Below are 27500 nucleotides of genomic sequence, written 5' to 3' on the forward strand. Positions count from 1 at the left end.
TAAAAATATATATTTATTCTTTATTTAGGTTTTTAGAACAGGCTTACAAAAGAAGAAGAAGAAAATGAACACACCTTGAGAACAAACAAACCTCATTGATCAAAACATGAATAGCACAGTGCAAAGAAGAAGAAATAAGAGGGACATAGAATTAGTCCTTTAGGGATATTCATAGATGCGGAGGTGATGCACAACTGACTAGATTGCACTAAACATGGAACACGGTAGAGAAAGCAAAGACACAGTAGCATATATCTCTCATCATTTATTGAAGTTGTTGTCAGCTAAATAACCCACCAAGTGTCCATTTAATTAGGAATAAAAGTGACCCATGTCTCCTCACTGACCACTCATTAAGAGCCTCTCTGTCAGTTTCTATTGTTGAATTATTTCCTGGTCTGGGAAACAGAACAAAGATTAAAACAAATAAAACTAGAAAAAAACATAGGTGTGAGTAACATGTGAGGACAGATAAATAGGGGGTGAGCGCAGGAATCCTGCTCTGGTAATTCTGTACAACATGCACAGTCACAAGGAAAGTAATATGACTTAAACTCCACCAAAGAAAGCCAGATGGTTAAGAAATTGTTGTATGTTGATTGGGACTGTGTTTCTTTCACATGCATTGTTTGAGTAACTATGGAAATCCATTTTGATATTTCATTTATTAGTTTAAATAAGTTTCTTGTTGCAATTGGTTAATAACTTGATAATTATTTTTAAAATATTATGCAAATTAAATAATTACCAATTATATATTTTGACTTATTTACGTTTACAAATATAACCATTTGTATTACTGTGCTGCAATTTTCATTTGACATGATTCCGTTTTTTGTTTTCCAAGTTATCGTTTACATCAATGTTATGTATAATTTAATAAACTGTTTTTGCATATATAATTGCATTTAGCACTGATATATATAAAACTAGCAGTAAGCTAAAAATTACAATACTTGATAAATAAACTACACTGTTTAATTTTTCCTTTATAGAAAATGTTAATAAGATTTATTTTAAAACAGCAAACTGAGAATGAAATACAAATACTCAGTTCTCTGGTCATGGCCTGCATGTAAATCATTTGAATCAAATACAATTCAATAGATAAATATTTCTCTTTTTAAGCTATTCCATTCCATAGAAAATCCAGACACACAACAGCTTTTTGTTAAATATCATGACTTTATGAAAACTACTGTGAGCAAAGTTCGTCTTCCACAATACATAAGCAAAATAACTATTAACACAATATTAGTTTAATATATATGTATGTCTAGTTGTCATGTTTGGCCTGTTCCAACCATTAATTAAACTTTTTCTCCAAAAATACTTAACCACATTCCCAGGCGCGGGCTGGCAAGCTTAAGCCTGGGGGGGCGCACAGGCGGCCACATCACGTGACACACGATGCGGCTGTGTAATTGATGATGCGGCCGCATCGCATGTCATGTGATGTGGCCAAAGGTAATAAATAGGTAAAATTGCATCTGGGGAGGGGGGCCCCTGCACATTCCAATAAGGTCACGTAACAAATAGTTTAATTTAGTTGTTTTTTTAATTTGTTTTTAAAATCAGGGTTGGAATACAGGCGTAAAAATGGGGATGGTAGGGAAAATGCAGGTTTACATTTATATAGCTATTTAGAAGGTAGTCCCCATTGTGATTACCACAATTCCGGAAAATCGCTATAAAGACAAAAAAATGCCAATTACAATAATGCCGATATGGAGGAAATCCAGATTTACCATAAAAAAGACACACAACATGTCCGACACGCCTCATATACATTCCGACTGCAGAAAATGATAATTGATGTAACTTAAAATGGCGACAGTGAGATTTCTGGTTTTAAAGCGGCAATGCCAGTACCTGCCGCCTCTATAATCTAATCTAAGTGTTAGGTTTAGGGTTAGAGATTAGGGTAAGGTTTAGGGTTAGTCCTACAATTAGAATTAGGATTAATGGGGTCTAGATTATACAGGTGGCGGGTCTCAGCATTGCCACTTTAAAACCGGAAATCTCACAGCCACCACATTAAATTAAGGCATTTGCCAGCATTTTCTGCAGTTGGAATGTATAGGAGGCGTTTTGGACATGTTGTGTTTCTTTTTTATGGTAAATAGAGATTTCCTCCATATTGGCATTACTGTAATTAGCATTCTTTTGTCACTATAGTGATTGTCACAATTAAAAGCATAAAAAAAACTTACCCGTTCATTTAAAAAATATCACTAGCGTTAGTAATGAAATTCTGGAAGGGAGATAAGAAGCCCGACCCACTTTGAGATAAAAAAAATCTTCATAGTAGTCATGTTAAAGTCCTGCTGCTTTTCCAATTCAGGATCACCTGCAGCCAGTTTTCTCTGCCACATCAGTGTAGTTAGAGTTTTATGTAGTATAAAGTGCGCTGTATAGAATGATTAAAAAAACCTCATATAGGTCAAGTGCAAACTTAAACAATAACGATTCAAGGAATGGTATTACTATTGTCAATATGGAAAGATGGAAGCTGATGAATTGCCAAAATAAGGAGGAAACCTCCAATAGACCTAATGCAAGTTAGATTTTGTTCAATAAAAGTTGTATGAGAAGCACTTACAATTTCTTAGTGGTTGAGCAGAGTTTTGGTAATCTAGGATGTCCACATTGGTAGTGAAAGATCAGCTAGTTTTCAGTGCTCCATATTATGTGTTTCAGAGTAACAATTCTACAGATACATTCTGACAGCACAGACTACAGAGGACAACACATCCTGCTGTCCCTTCTCAGTTCATCTGGATCATGTGGATTTTTTTGTGCCTTTTGGTTATTAAACAGATTTATTCCTATTTGGATGTTGGAATGTGTAACAGACTTACTATGCATATGAACTTTTTTGTAGACTTGTACTGCCGAGGTTTTTAAATATATCCAGGTGGATAACATTGCAATGAGATTACAAAATGATGAATTTTCCATTTCCTGGCATCCACACCCCTCTTTTCAAATACACAGGAAGTTAACAGCTCCTTCAGCCCCTTCAATGTCACAAATGCTTTTGAGGAATTATAACTTCTTACCTGTGATTAGGAATCTCATTAAAAAGTTTTAACCACTAGTGTTCCTCCCTGGACTTGGATAGGCATGGAGGCACCAGCCCAGCAGGGGAGAAGCGCAGGTGGAGAGAATACTAATCCTTGCCCATCACCAACCCATATTCCCATCCTGGATAATCCTGAGACAAGCTGACCTGGGACCACCCCTGGCAGGTGAGATTTTCATTGTGGAAAATTTAGACAGTTCAAAATAGCATACAGGGAGGGACCCAGGGTTGTTTGAGGATTCTACTAAGCATGGTGCAGAGTTTAGACTCTAACCTGCACCATCATGCATCTGAAACACATCTACTCCTTACAGTTTCGGGTGTAGAACTTCTGCTCCATCCAGAGATAGTGGCATAGTGGCTGGGATCAGTAAGTCAGAAGAGCATTGCTGCTACAGCTTGACCAAGAACTATTATAGTGGTCTATGGACAATACAGCTTGGCCGGGAAATTAACAAATAGGATCCAGCATACCCGAAGTCTTTGTTGCTCCAGCAACAGCCTCAGGAACATTTAACCCAGTTACAGCTTGGCCAGGATTTGGTTATAACTGAGGATATGAAAGCTGAAAACAGCTGGACCGGAGTTTGTCAAAAGTGCTGCTTTTAACCTGCATTTAACATTGAAAGTATAGGAACTGATAACTTGGAGTTGAATATGCCCTCTGTACTGGTGTAACACCATTGTATCTCTACGACAACTGCATCTAGACCATTGTTTAAACTATAGCTTGCAAATCCCCATAGACTTTAATATTAGACAAGGTATAGGGGTTCCCATAAATATCCAGTACACAATGGTACTTTCAGCGTACTGGTGTACCTGGTGTGGCTATCGCAACATCTGCATCAGAACCACTGCAAAACGGCAGTTTGGCCAGGAAATGGTTTTATACAGTTTGGTCCACATAATTAAAAGACTATTCATGTTTATAGCAGTTATGGAATAAAAGCACTGGGAGGTTATTTGGTGTAATTTGAAATGTGGTGAGCACTTAGGGCTTGATTTAAAGTGTTATATTATTAATTTGCTATTAAAAAGCCAGCAGCCAGTGTGGCTTTTTTTTGTTGAGAATCATTTAAAACATATCTCTGTATTTGGACTGGTGGGTCGTACAAAAGTTTTCTTGTCTTAGTAGAAGTAATGTTAGTGGACTTTATAACACTCAGAAAAGCCTTGAACCTGCTTTTTGCTGTTGTGGATTGTATCTAGACAGTCCATTTTACAGTTAAAAAGAGCCTTTCTTTAAATACTGTTAGATAGGGTTGTAGTTTTCAAAATTTGTTTACTTTTGGAGTAGAAATCCTAAGTAGCCTCTGTGGGAGATTGTGGTATTTCTCCTATTTTTCAATTTTATTTTTTAATAAGTATGCAGTTATGTATCACCTTATTTTCACTTTAGGTACTTCCTAAAATAAGACTGGGCTATGTCAGTATTTAAATGCTCTTGCAATATAGCCTCTATGTTTGACTGAAAAATCCTCATTTTGAGATAAGCTAGAGGGGAATCGCTAGTGGATAAATCAATTAGTGAGTAGGTGCAATCATTATTTAATATTGATTTTCTACCAGAAGCTAATCTATCCACCATAAGGTGTTGAGAAACCTGAGATGGAAACAGGGCCTAAGGTGCTGTCTCCCCAGCCCCTCCCCACTTATTTCACACAAGGTAACAAGTGGGAAAGGCAGACAGCACCTTCTGTTCCTCTGTGTCTGATTGAGAGTGTTGCTAGCAAACCAGACTCAGCCCATAACCAACATGCAGGACCAGCAGCCAGCATCTTTTTCACACGTTAATGGGCGGTGCCTAGTGTGGAGACATTGCAGGGATATTAAAAATATCAAGGTGATTTTATGCCCCTTATTCAGTAATCTAGGTGCCCCTTAAAACTTGGTGCTCTAGACAACAACCTTAGGACACCTAATAGTAGCACTGGCTCTGAAAGGAAAGTCTACGATCTGTCAGTTTGTTAGTCCACTACCATATGGTAGTTTCTAAGTGTATACCTTCTTGGTTCTGTAAGGTATCTGTCTCCAGTGGATTGAGTTCCTTCCAGATAGAATTACCTGTTAGTTTGAAGTCTTTTCCTACTATCAGATTTGAAGTAATGTTTTGAATTAGGATGGGGAAAATCTTTCTAAAAGAAAAAGTTGTATTTAAGTACTTTTTGTTCATAGATGTTGAGGAGGGAAATTTTTTCCAAGTTTATGAAGGAGTTTAAGAGTAAGCATCTGCTCTCCAGGTCCAGAGTGATGTCTTCCTTAATGTAAAGTAGACATTTATTAATTAATATTACCACTTCTTTCTCTTTTGCTGTTTTGCTATTATAGGGGGTGGAAATATATCACTGATTCCAGGTATTTTGGAAGCAAATGATGTCAGAATAGAATTATTTAATATTTGTTAGGGTCTATTTATTTTTTTGATTGAATTATTGAAACCTGCTCTATTCCAATGTGTACACTGGTACATAGTTTTACATTTTGTATATTGATATTTTGGTGTTTGGTAATGTGATATGCATCAGCCTATACCCTGAAATAATATAAATTCTGGCTGAAGAACTTCAAGTTTTCAAGGGCACTGAGATATTCCAGCAAGTTGATAACATTCACACTAGAATGTATGTTGTGAGAGCCACACTGAAGCTTGTGGTACTGCAGGCATATATTTACACCGGTTACTGTATTAGTCAACCATAACAAAACAATTACCAAGAAAGTTCACACATAATAACTTTCCAACATTTTCTCTACCTGAAGATAATATTGGGTGTCTGCTTCACAAAAAACCCCATTCTAGTCATATTTTTGAATGTGGTAGCATTATTCATGGACTCATTGGATTTGTATTTATATATATTATAGAGTTTGAAACGTGTTCTAGCTTACTAGGAATCAGCAAACATAATAGGTTTGCAATCTATTGTGATCTTGTAGACCGATCTTGTAGACCCAACACGGCAATTTTAATATTGTGATCATATAAACTTTTCTGTTTTTTCTGATATTTAGAGAGTAGACTTTAAAATATGTCATTAGCATGCTTTCTTTGTTTCTGAAATCTAGGAAGTTTTATATCACCTATCTGATGTGACTGCCCCTTGATGTTCCCATAGTTGTGGGTACATTAATTGTGGTGATTATGTCAACACTTGTTTAAGTATAGAGTTGTAAAAGGTATATTTATAGATAAATCATAAATTATAGGTTTTTTAAGAAACCAGTCCAATTGACATAAAACATCTTTGGGATGGCTGGTATTTATTACTGCAGGTCTTTTTCTTCAGTTCTCTCCTACAATGTTCTTAATATGTGGTTCCTCATTGCTTTTCTAGTGTTACAAGAACTGATTTCATGTAAGTTGCACTTTACAATTAGGGAGAGAGTTCAGACCTTGAAATTGTAGCACTGTGAGCCAAAAATATGTGGCTCTGTACCTCTGGGATTTTGTTATGTAACAAGAGGTAAGACATGGTTCTGTTCAGGCTACCATTGTTTGCAGGGAAAGCTCTATAAATGACTGGATTGCAGTTGACTCAGGCAGTGAAACAGCAGCTTTTGTAAGATGTGACCATTCACAATTCACCACCCACTGCAAGTCCTTAGTTTATTTTTTTTTAAATTCATTAGTTGTGACTCACATATAGCTTAATTGTGGCTTATATGTATAGTCAACATTGTCCTTAAGGTGATATTTCAGGGAAGTATAATTAATTCCAAAACCATTCGTTAAGCTGCACATCTAGGCGAAAGTAGAGTATCATGGTTATTATTATTTTTTTATGATATTGAGTACATGAAATGTGATTAATATAAAAGTATTTAGTTTTGGGACTATGGCTTCATCTGCAGTTAAAATGTCATGAAAGTGTTGCTTTTTCATCACCTTTGATTGGCTATTTTTAATTGAGGTTCTGGGCAACATTGAGAATTTCCTCATATACGAGCAGTTTCCATCCTGTCAGCTACTCTATACCTTATTTCTTAAAATTAAATCTAAAAGAATTTTACACAGTCGCATCATTACCCCTAAAACACAGTAAATAAGAATGCCTGCAACTCGCCCATATACCTATAATTCTTTCAAAAAATGTACTTGATGTACAGTATATTTCACTGTGACATGCAACATTGTCCATAGAAGTAAGCATATGTCCATACATTGACTTAGTGATGGCAAAAGGGCAAAATCTCATTATTCAAAAGTGCCTCTTACTGTAGGTTACATGAAATGTTTTATTTGTGCGCTTTTCCTTACAGGACAAACATTAATTGCTAAATAATCTATTCTAACATACTTATTTTTTATTTTTTTCAAACAATAGAAAAATATGTGCAAAACGCATATAGATGTACCCTTAAGTTTGTAAAGTAGCAAGGTATACCATAGTAAAGTGTTGTGTATTATGTGTATAGTTTGAAATATTAATTAAAATGTGTAGTACAGTTAGGTCAATCTATAATGGTAATAATATCATAAATAAACAAATGCAATTATAATATATACAATGCTCTGGAATACTTGTCTGTTCCTATATATCATAGTAAGATTAATTCTTTGCAGTACATTTTCCCATTTCACTACTTTCTTGAAAGGTATTTAAGAAGCAAGTTGACAAAACTATTTCCAGTTGACTACGAAGATATTAATACAGTTTATATACTTTCTTAATCACACAGAGATTAAATTATCAGACCTGAACACTGTAAAAACGGATGTTTTATAAAGAAACGCAAGGTCTACCTCCTAGAGCTATAATGTTATTAAGGTCTGATTAATCACACTTTCATTTAAACTAATCTTGAAGTGAAATCTAGGTCAAAAAGAGAATGAACTGTTTCCACATAGCAAAACTGCATTACAAGATTATCTAATAGTCAACCATTTGCAATGATATGCTATGTTTTGTGATTTTAACAAAAGATTAACCATAATTTAGTAGCAATCCAAACTTGTGTCAGTTTTATTGCAGATTTAATATGTCTATTTTACAGAATTTCCATTTCATTAGTGTGCCACCTCTGCCAAATAATCAACAATGAAGCAATTCTAGTCATTCTTTTGTTAAACAAAATGAACTATGATTGTCGCACAGCCTGGGAATCATGGCAAGTCAATCTCCAGTATTGTAAACCATTCACACAAAGCGGATCTTTGCTGATTAATAGGTCAATCTAGAACAGATGACAGGTAGAAATCATTTGGCCAGCATAATCTACCATTATGGTTTACATTACAATTGTTTAAATACTAATGATGTACGCGAACCCCTGTGTTTTGGTTTTAGTTTTAAAATCATCTTCGTGCTTTGGTTTTGGTGCTGCATTTGCTCAAATATCCACATGTGTTTTGGTTTTGGATCTGGATTTAAGTAAAAACTGTGAAAAATTGGTAAAATTATGTGATTTTGAGCTGTTTTCGTAACTACAGTACTATTTATAGCATTAGTATTCATCTTCACTCATTCACAGTATATTTTCTAATGATTTCTTCACAACAGTCCACATTTTTACCAATTTTGGCCAAAGGCTGCAGGCGAGCTGGCTGACTAAAATTAGTGACAGTATACAAATACATGTCAGTTTAATGAAAGATATAATCCCGAGTGGCACAGCAGTGTGCATAAAGTATCAACATGCTAAATGCCAAAAATGACATTCAGGAATTTTTCTATCAGCTTGACATCAGTATGTTTCATTGTAAAATCAACGATACAAAAAGTAGCTTGCCTGCGAATGACCTGGCATTGTATGCTAGCACTACTATGCAGTAAGGATACAAAGAATGATGATGAACAACCAAGTTTTGTGTGCAAACCATGCTACAATCCTTATGAAGCATAGTGGCAGAGCACTGGCTGATAAGATGGTCATTTTAGACAAGTAGATAGATGTGGGTTTAACCTACAAGAAAAATGGTGACAGACCACAAACACTATATTTTGAATGATAAACAGCATGCATCATGGAAAGTGAAGAGGCAGTAATCAGAGGTAATTAGATAGACAGAGACATGAGTAGACATTTCAACAAGTAGATAGACAAAGGTAGGCAGCACCCAGGAGAAAATTGGTTAACATCTACGCTAACTATATTTTCAATGTTAGACAGTACCCCACATGAATATTGAAAAGGCAGTAAGAATAAGAGGTCATTAGATGGATAGTGGCATCAGTAGACATTTAACAGATAATAATAGACCAAAGTCATAATGTTAAATGATACAAGACGAAATTGTCCTTGGTATCACCCACTGACCCATTTGTTAAAAAAAACATGCACATTGTTAAAGAAACCAAGCACTTCTGCGACAGGGACTTCCCCTTTTGTGGCTTAAGTGCTTGATTTCTTTAGGGCCCCACAAAAAAATAACATTTTGAACACCTTGACTGTTGCTTGTTGAACCTGCATTAGTAGACATTTAGATAGGGAGTTTAACAAATTTCTAATGGGCATTTGGATGTCTAGATCAATTGCAATTTAATTTTGCAAAAGATATACCAAGTAGGAAAACATTAGGCAGCATATGTGGCACACTGGAGAGAAACATCAGCGACACACTGGAATGGAACATCAGCACCACATGGAAGAGGAACAGCAATGCTACATTTAAGAGGGACAGCATAGATACTTTGGAGAGGGACAGCAGTGTCAGTATGAGAGGTCATTAGACGGACAGTGGCAGCATCAGTAGAGATGCAATAGATGATGACAGACCAAGGCCATAATGTAAAATGGTGGAAGATGGAATTGTACTTTTGCCCTCCTACCCAGGTGGGATACATATGTTCAAAAGTTACATGATCGAAATTTATATGGTGAGCACCCTAATATAGACAGACTTGGAAACTTGACGATAATGACATCAACAGTATTAAGTTGACACTTCAAGTGTAGATATTATTATTAGGCTGACAATTCAAATGAAGACAGTATTAATAGGTTGACAAAAATATCCCTAACAATGTCCCTAGCCCTATTCCTATCCCTGTCCCCAGCAATAACCCTGTCACTATCCCTAACACTATAATACTATTGACATATGAATTTGCAACATAATAATACTGTCGATTCCTGAATTGTCAACCTAATTTTGTCCACTTGCTGAATGTCGACCAAATGACTGTTTGCCTGTCGACCGCATAGCATTTTATTCAAGATGATAGACCAAGGCCATAATGTAAACTAGTGCACAATGATATTGTTCCTGGGCCCACCGAACCACCAATATAGTGAAAAAGGACATAGTTTTGAAAACCAAGCAGTTCAGCGACAGAGACTGCCACTTTTGTGGCTTGAGTGCTTTATTTGTTTGGGCCATCCCAAAAACGAACATTTAGGTTGTTGGTTGTTGAACTGGAAAGAATAGATAAGGATTTTAACAAATTGCTAATTGCCAATTGGCTAACAGTGGTCATCTTCCTCTATGGTGAAATTGTCAGGACCCGCCTCATCACTGATGTCAAGATTATAATCATACAATATTAGTTCATCCCCACTGAAAACTAATGTTACAGATTCAGTTTGTAATTGTCAGCAAGAAAGGTATTCCCCATATAATTTATGATTCATTATGATGAACACCAGTTTCTCTACATTTTTGGGAAGTACTAAAAAAGTAATCAGCGCACGGAGAACTAAAGTATACAAAATGGCACTGAAATGTACGTGAAGATGTTTATAGCCCTTTTGTGACAATGTAGTAAAAATAACGAGTCAGTAGTTTACAATATGGTCTTACCCTGCTCTTTCCCTATATACACTCGAAATTTCCTCTCCTCGGTGTCAGCGGGGTGCAGGCTTCCCAATCTGTGGCGCGATGTGTAGAAAGGAGTACAAGTAGTTCCAGATGGTATTCGGCTGTGAGTACAGCTCGTGCCGTCTACAGTGGAACGCAGGTGAACCGCACAGTTCCTTCTGTCACTTCCTGTATGGACGGATGCCCAGATAGTACAAACAAGAGTGCAAAAGCTGCAATGGTGCTGAATGAAGAAAAAATGTAAGTTTTCCGACGCGTTTCGTCCCTAGGGACTTTCTCAAGGATAATCCTGGTTGTAACAGGTTGCTTTTTATAGTCGAAATTTCGACCAACTTTATTGATAAAATAGTGTTTTAACACATAATATAAAATTCATTGATACACTACAGTATCCGTAAAATATATACAGATATACTCTGCATATAATAAAATTGTATCTTGATAGGACACAAGTGTATAATGCTATATTTTATGACAGGAATGGCCATAAATCAAATTCTAAATTTAGACCTAAAGGAATGAGGGTTTTTAATTTATATATAAATTCTGTTTCTATTTTAGACATGGTTGCAATATAATTTCCCCCTCTCCAATTCTTTGGTACCAGTTTGATGCCTTTGAATTTTAATCCTCCTGGGTCCTTATTATGATAAGTTGAAAAATGTTGGGGAACAGTGTGTGTAGTAATTCCCTTTTTAATATTTCTTATGTGTTCCATAATACGAATTCTCAGTTTTCTTTTTGTCCTCCCCACATATTGGAGGCCACATGGGCACTCCAATAAATATATGGTTCCTTCAGAATTGCAGCTAATATTTTCTTTGATGGAATATATTTCTTTAGTAGTTGCAGAACTGTACGTTAACATCGGGGTAGTTGAATTAATTTTGCAATTCTTGCAGCAAGAGCAATTGTTACAATAGAAAAAACCTACTGTATTTCTAGTGGTTTTCTCCTTTTCAATTGGTAAATAGCTTCTTGTGAGCATATTTCTCAAATTGTCTGCTTTTTTATATATAATGATGGGTTTTTTTGGGATGATTTGGCTTAGAATTTCATCATGTAAGAGAATATGCCAATGTTTTTCTATTATGTTTTTTATGACTTGGAAATGACTACTGAACTTTGTGATAAACACAGTATCGAATTTCTTCAGTTCTTCTTCTTCGTCTTTTCCTTTATATGTCATAAGTGTGTCTCTCTCCACTTCCTTCATATTTTGAAAGGCTTCTTGTAAAATATTTTTATTGTAATTCCTTTCTATAAATTTTTCCATCATGTTATCTCCTTGTTTAATGTAATCAGTTAAATTGGAACAATTTCTTCGGACTCTTCTAAATTGTCCTTTAGGTATATTTTTAATCCATAATGGATGGTGATTACTGTTTGCAGGAAGGAAATTATTACAGTCCACTTTTTTAATATAGTTTCGTGACATTATCTGTCCATCCTGGATATAAATTTCCAAATCTAGAAATTGAATTTGGTAGGTACTGGTACTGGCCGTAAATTCTAAGTTTACATCGTTACGGTTAATATTTCTAAGGAAATTATCCAGTATACTCTGTTCCCCATTCCATATAAAGATAATATCATCTATATATCTATACCAGCAGATGATCTGATCTTGATAGATATTATTGGACCATATGTTGTCTTCCTCCCATTGCGACATAAATAAATTCGCATAACTGGGTGCGAAGCGGCTGCCCATAGCGGTCCCTTTCTCCTGATGGTAAAATACACCCTCATGCCAGAAATAGTTATGGGTAAGTATAAATTCTATACTGTCCATAATGAACTGTATTTGTTGGTTATGCAGGTCTGTATTCCGGCATAACATCTGATAGGTGTTATAGCATCCATCTGCGTGGTTTATACAGGTGTAAAGTGACTTGACGTCACATGAACATAAGATATATGTGGGTTCCCACTGAATTTTTTCAAGAATTTGTAAAACTTGAGTGGTATCCCGTAGATGACTTCTCTGTGTTGTGACAACAGATTGTAGAAATGTGTCTACATAATGGGAAAGGTTTGAAGTAATTGACTTGATTCCTGATATTATAGGACATCCTGGTGGTTTGTCTAAATTCTTATGAATTTTAGGAAGTTGGTAAAAGACCGGTATTCTTGGGTCTTTATTGTACAAATAGTTAAATTCATTCTTTGTTAGTATTCCCATATATAGTCCTTCCTCTAGATGTTCCAATAATTGTCTGTTGTAATTTTCAGTGGGATTTTCAGATAGAATTCTATAGGTGGTGGTATCGTTAAGAAGATTTGATGCTTCCTCTAGATATTTCAATTTATCTAGTACTACAATGCCACCACCTTTATCAGCAGGTTTTATAACTATATCAGTATTACTGTTTAGCTCTTTAATAGCAACAATTTCTTCTTTTGATAAATTGAATCTCATTTTCTCTTTACCAGTAATCTTTTAAATTTCTTCTTCTACTAGTTTTTGGAACGTTTCAATATACGCACCTTTAACATATGTAGGATTAAAACTAGAAGTGGTTTTTAGATCAGTATGAATATATTCTTTTGTACGTATAACTGGGTTTTCTTTGATAGGATTTTTTAAAAAATATTTTTTAAGATTCAGTTTTCTTGTATATTTATGCAGGTCAATGTATGTTTCAAACTTGTTGAACCTGCAATGTGGGGAAAATTTTAAACCCTTATTAAGAACTTTAATCTGATTGTCAGTTAGTGTTGTTTGACTAAGACAACACATTATACAAACATACTCAAGAAAATCAATTACAGTACAACAAAAATGCATTCCAGGAAGGAGTTCATAGAGCAAGAGAAGAGGAACAACTAAAAAAGAATAAACTGATTTTGGAAATTAATTCAAAAGGAAAAACACATTTGAATTTCACACAGGCCTCCACTAGCAATATTAACCAAGAGGAAGAAGATTTTTTAGAACGAATCCTATTCCCAAGTCAAACATTGAATGTAGAAACAGAAGAAAAGGGAAAAAGAAAAAGAGAAGAATCCCCATCAAAAGAGGAACCAGAGGGGGGAAACAAAGTAAAAAGAAAAATGTCCCCATAAAAATGGAAGGTATATTTAATCTTAGTCAAACAACACTAACTGACAATCAGATTAAAGTTCTTAATAAGGGTTTAAAATTTTCCCCACATTGCAGGTTCAACAAGTTTGAAACATACATTGACCTGCATAAATATACAAGAAAACTGAATCTTAAAAAATATTTTTTAAAAAATCCTATCAAAGAAAACCCAGTTATACGTACAAAAGAATATATTCATACTGATCTAAAAACCACTTCTAGTTTTAATCCTACATATGTTAAAGGTGCGTATATTGAAACGTTCCAAAAACTAGTAGAAGAAGAAATTGAAAAGATTACTGGTAAAGAGAAAATGAGATTCAATTTATCAAAAGAAGAAATTGTTGCTATTAAAGAGCTAAACAGTAATACTGATATAGTTATAAAACCTGCTGATAAAGGTGGTGGCATTGTAGTACTAGATAAATTGAAATATCTAGAGGAAGCATCAAATCTTCTTAACGATACCACCACCTATAGAATTCTATCTGAAAATCCCACTGAAAATTACAACAGACAATTATTGGAACATCTAGAGGAAGGACTATATATGGGAATACTAACAAAGAATGAATTTAACTATTTGTACAATAAAGACCCAAGAATACCGGTCTTTTACCAACTTCCTAAAATTCATAAGAATTTAGACAAACCACCAGGACGTCCTATAATATCAGGAATCAAGTCAATTACTTCAAACCTTTCCCATTATGTAGACACATTTCTACAATCTGTTGTCACAACACAGAGAAGTCATCTACGGGATACCACTCAAGTTTTACAAATTCTTGAAAAAATTCAGTGGGAACCCACATATATCTTATGTTCATGTGACGTCAAGTCACTTTACACCTGTATAAACCACGCAGATGGATGCTATAACACCTATCAGATGTTATGCCGGAATACAGACCTGCATAACCAACAAATACAGTTCATTATGGACAGTATAGAATTTATACTTACCCATAACTATTTCTGGCATGAGGGTGTATTTTACCATCAGGAGAAAGGGACCGCTATGGGCAGCCGCTTCGCACCCAGTTATGCGAATTTATTTATGTCGCAATGGGAGGAAGACAACATATGGTCCAATAATATCTATCAAGATCAGATCATCTGCTGGTATAGATATATAGATGATATTATCTTTATATGGAATGGGGAACAGAGTATACTGGATAATTTCCTTAGAAATATTAACCGTAACGATGTAAACTTAGAATTTACGGCCAGTACCAGTACCTACCAAATTCAATTTCTAGATTTGGAAATTTATATCCAGGATGGACAGATAATGTCACGAAACTATATTAAAAAAGTGGACTGTAATAATTTCCTTCCTGCAAACAGTAATCACCATCCATTATGGATTAAAAATATACCTAAAGGACAATTTAGAAGAGTCCGAAGAAATTGTTCCAATTTAACTGATTACATTAAACAAGGAGATAACATGATGGAAAAATTTATAGAAAGGAATTACAATAAAAATATTTTACAAGAAGCCTTTCAAAATATGAAGGAAGTGGAGAGAGACACACTTATGACATATAAAGGAAAAGACGAAGAAGAAGAACTGAAGAAATTCGATACTGTGTTTATCACAAAGTTCAGTAGTCATTTCCAAGTCATAAAAAACATAATAGAAAAACATTGGCATATTCTCTTACATGATGAAATTCTAAGCCAAATCATCCCAAAAAAACCCATCATTATATATAAAAAAGCAGACAATTTGAGAAATATGCTCACAAGAAGCTATTTACCAATTGAAAAGGAGAAAACCACTAGAAATGCAGTAGGTTTTTTCTATTGTAACAATTGCTCTTGCTGCAAGAATTGCAAAATTAATTCAACTACCCCGATGTTAACGTACAGTTCTGCAACTACTAAAGAAATATATTCCATCAAAGAAAATATTAGCTGCAATTCTGAAGGAACCATATATTTATTGGAGTGCCCATGTGGCCTCCAATATGTGGGGAGGACAAAAAGAAAACTGAGAATTCGTATTATGGAACACATAAGAAATATTAAAAAGGGAATTACTACACACACTGTTCCCCAACATTTTTCAACTTATCATAATAAGGACCCAGGAGGATTAAAATTCAAAGGCATCAAACTGGTACCAAAGAATTGGAGAGGGGGAAATTATATTGCAACCATGTCTAAAATAGAAACAGAATTTATATATAAATTAAAAACCCTCATTCCTTTAGGTCTAAATTTAGAATTTGATTTATGGCCATTCCTGTCATAAAATATAGCATTATACACTTGTGTCCTATCAAGATACAATTTTATTATATGCAGAGTATATCTGTATATATTTTACGGATACTGTAGTGTATCAATGAATTTTATATTATGTGTTAAAACACTATTTTATCAATAAAGTTGGTCGAAATTTCGACTATAAAAAGCAACCTGTTACAACCAGGATTATCCTTGAGAAAGTCCCTAGGGACGAAACGCGTCGGAAAACTTACATTTTTTCTTCATTCAGCACCATTGCAGCTTTTGCACTCTTGTTTGTACTATCTGGGCATCCGTCCATACAGGAAGTGACAGAAGGAACTGTGCGGTTCACCTGCGTTCCACTGTAGACGGCACGAGCTGTACTCACAGCCGAATACCATCTGGAACTACTTGTACTCCTTTCTACACATCGCGCCACAGATTGGGAAGCCTGCACCCCGCTGACACCGAGGAGAGGAAATTTTGAGTGTATATAGGGAAAGAGCAGGGTAAGACCATATTGTAAACTACTGACTCGTTATTTTTACTACATTGTCACAAAAGGGCTATAAACATCTTCACGTACATTTCAGTGCCATATTGTATACTTTAGTTCTCCGTGCGCTGATTACTTTTTTAGTATTGAATGTATATATTTTTTCAGCAGCAGGAGTTCTCGCATTAGGAGAAGCGCCGATAATTCCACTTTGCTTTTATATTTTTGGGAAGTAGTCTCCTTCGACGATCACTCACAATGTTCCCGGTGTTAAACACTCTGTGTACACACTGGAGGGTGGGCAGCATAAGTAGACCATAACTAGTATGTACAAGGGGCTCCAAATTGCCTTGTTCCCCATCCAAAATTTAAAGGAAATGTCTGAGATTCTGATTTCCACTTTATCATTAAAGTAATCCTCCATAATTCTACTAATACAAATTGTATCAGATGGTAGCGGTGTCAGTTGCATTTCTTTTAAACCTTTCACAATGGTGTGCTGTGTTGACTCATCATCAGTGTGACTTTTATACAAGGGAAGTTTTTTCTGGCAGTAGCTTTTTTTAGGAGAAGCTGAAGCAGGGGACGTGTTATGTGCGACTTGAGCCGACAGCTTGCTCACAAAGAGCTGTTTGCATCCTTGAAGATTTGTATCAGCTGGAAAGAAAGACATTAGATATGACTTAAATCTAGGATCCAACATGTTGCCAAAATGTAGCAGTCAAATTTCAAGATGCTTCATCTCCTTCTTCAGCTTCTCCAGCTGGTATTTTAGTAGTTTGATTAGGGGTATGACTTGACTCAGGCTGGCAGTGTTTGAACTCACTTCATATGTTATAATTTCAAATGGTTTTGGTTGCTTTCATAAAACAGTAACAATTCTCCTATGTGCTTGTGTAAGGTAACATGTGCCCCTTCTCCCTATCTCATGACTTTATATGTAGGTATGTATGGCTTGTTGTTGTTCCTCTAGTCACTGAAGCATATAAAGTGTGGAATTCCACCTTGCTTCAGTTGGTGGAATGGCAGACTATATATTTTTTTGCAGCTGCTGCAATGTCCTACGTGTGGTCACTAAATGTCGAAAATGTTTTATGGGCCATGAACAGCCTCTCCTGCACTGACCTCTCATTTTTTAAGAAATTCTGTACAAACAAGTTTATTGTATGTGCAAAGCATGGTAAGTGTTCCAAAATTACCCAGATGTAAGGCACACAAAATGTTCCCTCCATTATCGTCAATGCGGAATCCTGAGGAGAGTCTTAGCTCGGTTGTGCCATTTTGTTATGGCATTTCTAAGTTTTTCTATCAGATTGACACCAATATGTTTCCATGTGAAACCAGTGGTACAAAGAGTAGCGTGCCTGTGAATGGCCTGCCATTGTGTGCCAACACTACTTTGCTGTAAGGATACAGAGAAGGATGATGAACAACCAACTTTTGTGTGCAAAGCATGCCTCAATCCGCATGAAACATGGAATAAGGAGGAAGGTGGTGAAGCTATCTGTGCTGCTGCTCCTTCTGCCGATGGCAATACACCTACCTATCCAGTGGGCTGTCATGGTCATGTAGTCTTTTTTTTTAACCAGTACCACTTGTCCACATACCTGTAGTTACGTGGACAGTCGGTACAATGATATTTTATAGGGATTGAATTACTTTTTACTTAAACTTCCAATACAGCTGAGAAATTGCTGTTCAGGGTAAATGGAATTGAGATGGAATTTGGTAGTGTGGACACATGACCACAACTAATTTACTAAAACCTGATGCATTGATGGTGGAAATTGGATGCACATCCAATACTAACATAGCCGTCATGGCTTTAGTAATCTGATATGCAAGTGGATGCTGACTTACTTGTTTCCTCTTGCAAACACGTGCTTCACAGACAACTGTGTAAAACTATATGCTGCTTACTCTTCTTGGTCCCCTTCTGTATAGATGTATCATCCCCAGCATCAGCAGCTGTAGCATGCAAGCGTGTCTCTTCGGAATCAGGTGTTTTAATAGATAATGGATTTAATAGATGTTCTTATGAAATTAGGAGGATCTTAAAGAAAAACTATTTTGTTCTGAAAGAAGATACAGTTGGAAAAACATATTTGCCATAGAAACCAATTTTATTAAGAATACAAATCATCTGGGTAATATTTTAGCTCCAAGACTTTTTTCCCAAGAAAAATAACAACAAAAGAATGGAGACTTTAGATGGAGCCAAAAATGCAATAAGTTGGATCCCAAAGAGACCTATGGGGTGCTATAAATGCAGTAGACTAAATTGCATAACCGGCAAATGTATTGATAATATAATAATACGGCTGTAAAATTTATCTCTGCTGTTAGTAGGAAAAAATGTTATGCAAAAGTTTTATAAATTGCAATATTGGGTTTGTGATTTACATCCTACAGTGTAGCTGTCAGCTACACTATAGGAAGAACAACTAGGAAATTAGGAACAGATTTGTAGAACTTAATCAAAATATTTTAAAAGGTTTTAAGAACCACAGTGTTTCATGCCAGTTTGAAAACGTTCATAATTCAGATCCAACGTATTTAAAAGTACTGGGATAGAACACATTATGTTGACAGAAAGGGTGGAGACCGCTTTAGGCATCTCTGCAGACAGGAGGCCTTTTAGATTTATGAACTGTGGATCTTAATGGTCTTTTTTGACAGTGGTGAAGAGAGAAGACCCTGAATAGTTAATTTAATATGGATATTAATGACTGTTGGAGTAAGAGAAATACATTTTCTCCTGTGTGTTTTTAGGCTGTAATTACTTTTTATGACATGATTAATCATATATGATTGTATGAATGCCCTCTATTGCACATATATGTAAGAAGTTGGCAAACAACCTTAATCCTGAAAATTAAATGACAAGTTGTTAATTTATTACATATGTATATATTTTACTCTTATAAACTTTTTTTTTTTTAATTTATTTATTTTGTTTATTTTTTTCAGATTATCATAGCTTTTTTATTATTTTATATTTTTTACTATAATTTATTATTTATTTTCTTTCATTCAATATCATTGCAAGTTGGAGAGTTAGAAATATGTTTTTTATGTATATTTGTATACTATACCTTAGTCACTGAAACATTTAATTTTTTGGCCATATACAGTTAATATCTAGTTTGCTCTTCTCTTCATACTTAAGTTTTCATATAGTCTCAAGCCCACCTACTAATTGATGTAATGATACAGGTGTGATAACCTGAAGTTATATATTACAACGAAACACGTCAGAAAAACATTGTTAACACACTTAATCTATTTTTTAATCTGTTGATGAGCTGTAAGTGATATATCAGAATTTGACTCATTGAACTGCAATAACAGGTAAGCACCATGGGAGATTGCATATTATTGTATAGATCAAGCTCTGCAGCATGCCAGCTGCCTAATTATTTTCATTGCTCTACGGATCACTTTGGTGGAGACATTACACTATCGGCTTGGATTAGTGACATCAGCCCTGTCGGATAATCATTTACAGATAAATAGATGCTGCTTATAGAGCTGTCATAAGGACTGAGTGACTTATTCATATCAAAAAGTCCCACAAGTGACTTCAGTATTGCAGTTAGTGATGAAATCTTTCCTGCTGGTGTGGTTATTTGAGAACAGGAAATGGCGCTGTATGTCCAGCAGTATATGCACATTCACACTTTTGTCTTGAGTGGACATCATATTAAGTTGCAGTGGTTTACTAAATATCACCAAATCTATAGGTTCTGCACAACGCAATGATGTCTGGATAAGTAACAATCTTCTTATATGAGTTTATACAAAAACAGTTCAGCACAGATATATATTCCATTACAGTGTATGCATCAAAGGACGTGATTATACCTACCACTGTTACATTGTTGGCAGAATATGTTCATTTTCTAAATACCTAGGGCCTGATTCATCAAGGCATGTATTCTGAGTACAACCTGTGTTCAGTATTATGCGCACATATTTAGGCTTTGCATACTCTCAAATTCATCAAGGCACGGATCTCAAGAAATCGGGGGCAGGTTTGCTGAGCTCTACTACATAAGATGCTGCAGGTCCAATACCTATATGTACCAAACATTTGCATAAGAACACACAGGAAAAAAAATGCATTGAATTAATGTTGTCTGTTAATAATATAGACATTAATGACATTAACAGTTATTAAAAAGGTGTTTTTTTTCCTCCATGAAATACATTTATTAGAAGGTTGTTAATGTCTACTGAGCATAAAATACATTTTTACAGTTGCATGTGATTGCAAACATGTTTGTTTTAGTGACTGTCATCACTATTGATCAGAACTTAGACTAGCCCTTTAGCTGAAGCAAGAGATACAGTAGAAAACAAGTAACTCTGAGATGTTCAGAGCTTGATTTGAATGTGGATACGTATGCTTGAGTTTGGCATGTCCCTACTGCATATTGACTATGGTAAATGCCCCTTCCCCACCCCTTTCATTCCCCGAAATTGTAGGCTGCAGTGAGTATCCTTTGTGTTTGCAGATGCAGATGACCAGACTGCGTTCATAAATGTATCTCCCAGTTCTGGGTATGCATAGTGATTATGCGTATGATTCGCTCAAAATCGGCATAGGTTCCTAGATGAATCAGGCACCCCTGAATGCTAGTTTTATGGGGGGGTTAACAGTGTACACTGCGGGTTTAATATTTGTTATATTACCGTTGTTTTTAGCTGTGCTTGTAGCAATAAATATTTTTTACATTAGAATATTGACCTGTTGTTTATTAATAGAATATTATAATACTATTTTAGGATTGGCATTGGCTTGTTTTCCTTTTTCAACATTGTCGTGGAGTTCTGGAGGTAAATGTATCAAGTTGCAATTTTTTCGGCAATTTAAAATTTCAATTTCAAATCGTGGGAGATAACCGCAGATTTGAAGTTCAAAATCGCCATATGTATTAACCAGTGATTTTGACTTTACTAAATCCATTATCTGGGGATTTGTGTCAGTATTAAAACACCTATCTCTCCCATGTTATAGACAAATAGCAGGAGACTACACACAAACACCTGAGTTTAAATTCAAAATCGCCAGATACAACACGCTGCTTTCTATAGACAATATTAGCAAATACATCACTGTTAAACTGCAGGGCAATGTTAATATAACAGGAGGCACAACACAAGCTGAAATAAGCGATCGTTTTTGTTATACAGGACAAAAATGATTATGAATTTTCTTATGGCATTCCACAATGCTCAAATCTATTGCAACCCATGTCCGACCTTCAGTGCCAGTGACAGTGTAGTGAATGTCCAGGTTTCTTTGTTGTAGACAGCTACCAGGATGAAATTGGTAAAGTCTTCCATCCTCTCCAAAGGGGCAGTTTTGTACTATCTAACAGTAGTCTTCCCATTTCTCACCACCGCCGCGACTCACTCCCTGCTGTTCCTGCCGCCCCGGCTGTCCTTATGGCAACCGGGACGTCACTTCTGCTTCTCGGCCTGGCCGTTACTAGGACAACAGTCGGACGCCGAGCTATCAGTGTTTTGCGCCCCGGCGAACACAGGACAGCGGAGCGCATGCACCATTAAGCATGCGGGCTGTTTATGTTAATTACATTTATTAGGCCACACCTGAGGGGCTCATTATACCATCTGTTTGCCTGTCCCTGATTGGCTGTCTTGACTATTTAAGACTTAGCCTCCCTGCCGGTTATAGTGTGGATTCTGTCTGTTGCTGACCTGCTCCCGTCCTGTTCCTGTTTTGCTCCAGTGTTCCTGTGGATACTCTACCCGTTTACTATTGGACCTCCTGTTGTGACCTTATTGCTCTGTTTCTGGATTCTGCTCTCGTGTTGGTAACCCTGACCCTTTGGCGTGTTATTTGACTAGTCTGTTTGCTTCTGACCCCTGACCTCGGCTTACATCTGACCATCCGTGCCATCTATACAGCCTCCTCCGGCCCTGTCGCTGCGGTGTTGTTAATAAACTTACACTACATTAAGAGTAAAGTCCTGGGGGCATCCGAGTACCTCTGAGCGCATAAAGCTCTACTGGAAAAGTGGCTGCTATAGGCGAAGACCTCTTCTATCAGTTCTGTAAGTTTATTATCAGACCGGCAGCCTAACAGTTTGCAGACATTTGATCCAACTTGGATGTAGAGATGTTGCCCATCTGCATGATGCATCTGTCATTTTTAATTTTAAATAAAATTTCATTTTGGGTCATGTCATTCAACACCTTCCAAAAGCCATTGTTGATGTCAGGTGGAACAGGCTGAGTAAAGGAAGACAGAGACTGAACTCTTTTGGCAGGTATGGGTTTGTCACACCTTTGGTTTAGTTTACATTTCTACATGTGTCGCCATAGGTATTTTCTTGCAAACAAGCCTTGGCAAGCAGCATAGTGCATGAAACCTTCAGAAACTATATATTTTTCTGGCTGTTTGCATGGAATTAGAACACTGTGTCCTATCCTTATTATCTTGTTGTTTTGTGCAAAGTTGCCTCTATTCTGAAGTTGTTCAAATTCCATGAGCCATTCCTTCAAGTGCTTGGGAAATTTAAATGACCAGGCAACTTCAGTCTCATTATGGTGAACATGATTAATTTTATAGCTATTTTTGAGTCAGGCTTCTTACAGCACAGTCAGTACTACTATTTGTTATACGCTCTGGATCCATCACTTTCTATGGAAAGTGTTTGGACTGGCATTACATCAAATTTTCAACCTTCTTTGTGTAAACACTGCTGCCATCAGATTGAGAATTATTGTGTATAGGACAAGTATCTATGTTTTTTCTTTTTGTTTCACTACCCCACAATGGTACCACTGCTGTTGATGATATCTGAACCACTGGTCTCCAGGTCATAATTGGGAACACCTCTGGCAGGCTGTGTCATACCCCACTGTTCTTACCTTCCTGTCAGCAGGAGAAAAATGTGATAGTCTCTCTGATTTCCGTTATGGGTAAGAAGGCAATCCCTGACGGTTCTATGATGGGATAGTGGACACATGATTGAATGTGTATATGAGCCTACAGTTCCACTCACATGAACACAGATAACACTTTTTGTGTGTTTCAAAAGTGACTCATTGGGTCATGCCCAATTTTGATGCTGGGGATTGACTTACATAATCAGTTTGCTGGTGCAAATACACAAAGATGCTGTTGAAAAAAAAAACTTACTAGTGAATGTGTCTTCCTCGAGTCTCCTTAGATCTGGGGGTAAACATATCAAACTGCAATATTTTTCACCGATTTACAATCGTCGCAAATTCAGAGAGATAACTGACAATTTTAAGTGTAAAATTACCATATGTATTAACCTGCCATTTTGACTTTTCAAATGCCAATCTCTGGCAATTTGTGTTGATTATAAACACATTATAAACTCCCCCGAGTTTCAACAAAGACTGAAACTCGTCCAAAATTGAACAGAAATAAAAGCATGGTGTTTGAGCTATCTGATATATAGGCTATAATAGGAGGCACATATAATGAGCTATAATAGGAGGCACAATGGAAGTTTAAAGAAAGAATATTTTTTGTTTTAGAGGGGTAAAAATTATTATTAATTTTCTTACGGGGGAATAATGATTTTTTTGAATAATTTAGTGGGCCATATTTAATTAATGATTATATGTACAGGATTTTTTTTTATTTTTTATTATATTACAGTGGCTTAATATTAAATCACCAGAGTTGCAATATTTATATTTTAATGATGTGGCAACACTTAATATTTCCTGATGGGGACACCATTTAAAGTACATACCTGTGGCACTACAAGTGTCAGCATGCACATGAGCACTTTTAGCGTCACAAGTATGTACTTTAAATGGCGTCTCCATAAAGAAATATTAATATCATGAGAAAAAAAAATATTGCTTCACTGGTAATTAGATAGTAAGCCAATATAGTAAAATTGAATAATTTTATTTTAAAAAATACATATATTCATTACAGAAATTTGCACCCATTATGTGCAGACATTGAGTTTGCTCTTGGTAAGGGACATATTTCAAAGATAAGTGTATGTAAAAAAAAGATGCATTTCAAGAGGAAGGGTTGCTTAACTTGCATCTAATGCCCCTTACTATACTATTATATATTTGCATAAAAAGAAGAAACAATACCAAAACAATGGCGCTGTAGCAAATTATCAATATAAATAAACAAAAATGTCCAAATGTGAATCTCTCATAAAACACTTCCCGTGTGCAGGCAGCAGCCAGTCCTCCTTGAGCCAATCGGTGTAAAACGGAATGATCTAGAAACAAAATGTAAAGAGGAGGCGCACAATAGTGTAATATTGTTACAATACAAGTAACTTTTAGACCGGATTGGTCTGAAATAATCCCCTACTACCAATAGAATAGATCTATGGTCTTAATGTGATATATAGTACATAAACACCAACCACTCGTGTAGTGAATGTGCGTACCAGATAAATGATCTTTAAAGCTCATCAAATGAGGGGAACATCCTGGATGTAGCTGATCATATATCCTTCAGGATTTCCAACGAGCCAGTAGATATCTGCAATTCTCTTTCAGATACACCTGCTGCAACCACTATATATTTGCACCTGAATGCCCCTTATCTTGAAGTGCAAGAGGCTGCAGGTGTTAGATGCTTGCATCTTAAAATAATGATGCAATTTGGGCATATGGGCAGTGCAACACGTTTTGCAAAATGTACAAAATTACAACATTCTGAAGCATTTACATCCAACTCTAAATGAAACAAATGTAAATAGGTAGATGCATACAGATGTTGCACAGAAATACCAGCCACCAATGCCTGTCTTTGTCAGAGGATGATAAGAATAGCCACAGGCACTTTACTCACCAGCTGATACAATAGTTATTTAATAGTTATTCTGCTACCTTAAGTATCAACTGTTTTCCACACCACTTTTTAATTGTAAAAATTTGCGCCAGGCCCATCTTTACCTTCTTTTCCACTTCATTGCAATTTTTATTTGTGTCATGATCCCCTCAGTGTACATTAATATGTAATAGGTTGGTACTTTATAACTAAAATATAATAATATTGATGTAGCACATACTGTAGACTTATTAAAAATATTACATAAATGTGCATAACTAATTAATTTGTAAAATAATTTGTTACCCATAAGCTAACTTATAAACATTTTTGCCCCTCTAAAACATAAGTCAAGCCTTATTGAAACTCCCATTGTGTCTCCTGTTATATTAACATTGCCCTGCAGTGTAACAGTGATATGTTTGACAATCTGGCCTATAGAAAGCAGCGTGTGGTTTGCAAAAGCGCACCTTCATACATTTGGCTATTTGTATAGAGTGACAAAAAGTCAGGGCTGCGATTTGTAGTGATTTTGAGAATTACTATTTTGAAAGAAAACACTTGTCTGGGGATTTTACATCAAATTGCTTTAGGTTAATAAATCAATAATTTTATACTCACCTAAGAAAATTGCTGGTAATGCAAAATTGCAGCTTGATACTCTAACACCCCCTTTCCTGTAGATAGCTGGGTTTCTAGTTAAAGTGTATTGTGACTTGTGGTGTTTCCTTTACTTCTACTCTCAGTTAGTGCAGTGCCTCCACCTTGGTCTTAGTGCAGTAGGTTCTTCGTTGGATAGTGTTCTTGACAAGCATCATCACAGGGAGACCAAGGAACCCTCTGCTCCCCACTAACAAAACTACAGGCACACACAGAAAGAGACAGCAACAGGCAAATTGGTCTTTGAATGCCACGCCAGCACTTTTATTGATTGGACGCGTGCTCTCAAAGGATTTTAATGTCTAATTAGACTTTATATACCAAAATAGAATATCTCTTATATAAAGTGCATTTAAAAAATATCCCTTTAAAACAGATGAAATAAAATGAATGTACAAAATACAATGCAATAGCTTAACCTTTCTTATCCTAGCCTAGCCTACCTTAAATGCTTACTTGCAATTATTCTCCAACTGTAATAATGTCTAGCAATAGTACATTCTAAGCTCAACACATATCCACTAACTTAACATGCTATACATCAATACATGCATATTTAGCAATAAAATGCATTTAAGTGGTCTTACGAGGAAATTAATGACAAGCAAATGTCTCTCCACTTCTCTATCCTAGAAACAGTAGACTATGATAGAAAAGACTCCAGAATAAAGTTGCTGGTGTCAGTTTTCCATAACTTTTTCAAACATAAATATCTTTTAATGGTGACACTCTGTAGTATTCCTCACTTTTCTAATACGCACAAGCTCTAGTCTGTCTTTAGTCAGGTGGAATATGACTTGAAGAAATTAGGCGTGTACACACTTTCCTCCTTGTCTCATCCTATTGAACAAGCCCAGTCCTGCAGTGATTTCTCCTCTGTACTTCACTGTAATGAATGTCACTTGTCTGAGTTAAATTTAGTTGTTTGGTGCAGATGTTCACAATGTATTTCAGTCTCTGATCCCTATCACTACCACTAATAGTTTATCACAGTCCTGCAAAGGAGTGTATAAATTATCTTTGGGCCTTCCCACCAAGTCCCTATCTTCCTAATAACAGGATTCACAATACACAGTCCCATCAAATAATAAATAAACAGGGGTTACTTATCCATTTAGCTTCAGTTTACTCCTCAGAACTCTCACAGGAAATTTCAGCTGTTTCTCTGACAAGACAGGTTTGATAAGTCGGACAGGGCTCTCCCTCCTGTCAGAGCTGAGACTCTTCTATCTTTCCCAGATGTTTGCTCCTGGGCTGATTTTCTTCAAAGACTCACAGTTCTTTTTCTGCTGACAACATGACAGGGTGCTTCCCTGACCGGCTCATAGGTTTCACCGCTGACAAGGACCA

Source organism: Mixophyes fleayi, chromosome 3, assembly GCF_038048845.1.
Source record: "Mixophyes fleayi isolate aMixFle1 chromosome 3, aMixFle1.hap1, whole genome shotgun sequence".
Classification (NCBI taxonomy): Eukaryota; Metazoa; Chordata; class Amphibia; order Anura; family Limnodynastidae; genus Mixophyes; species Mixophyes fleayi.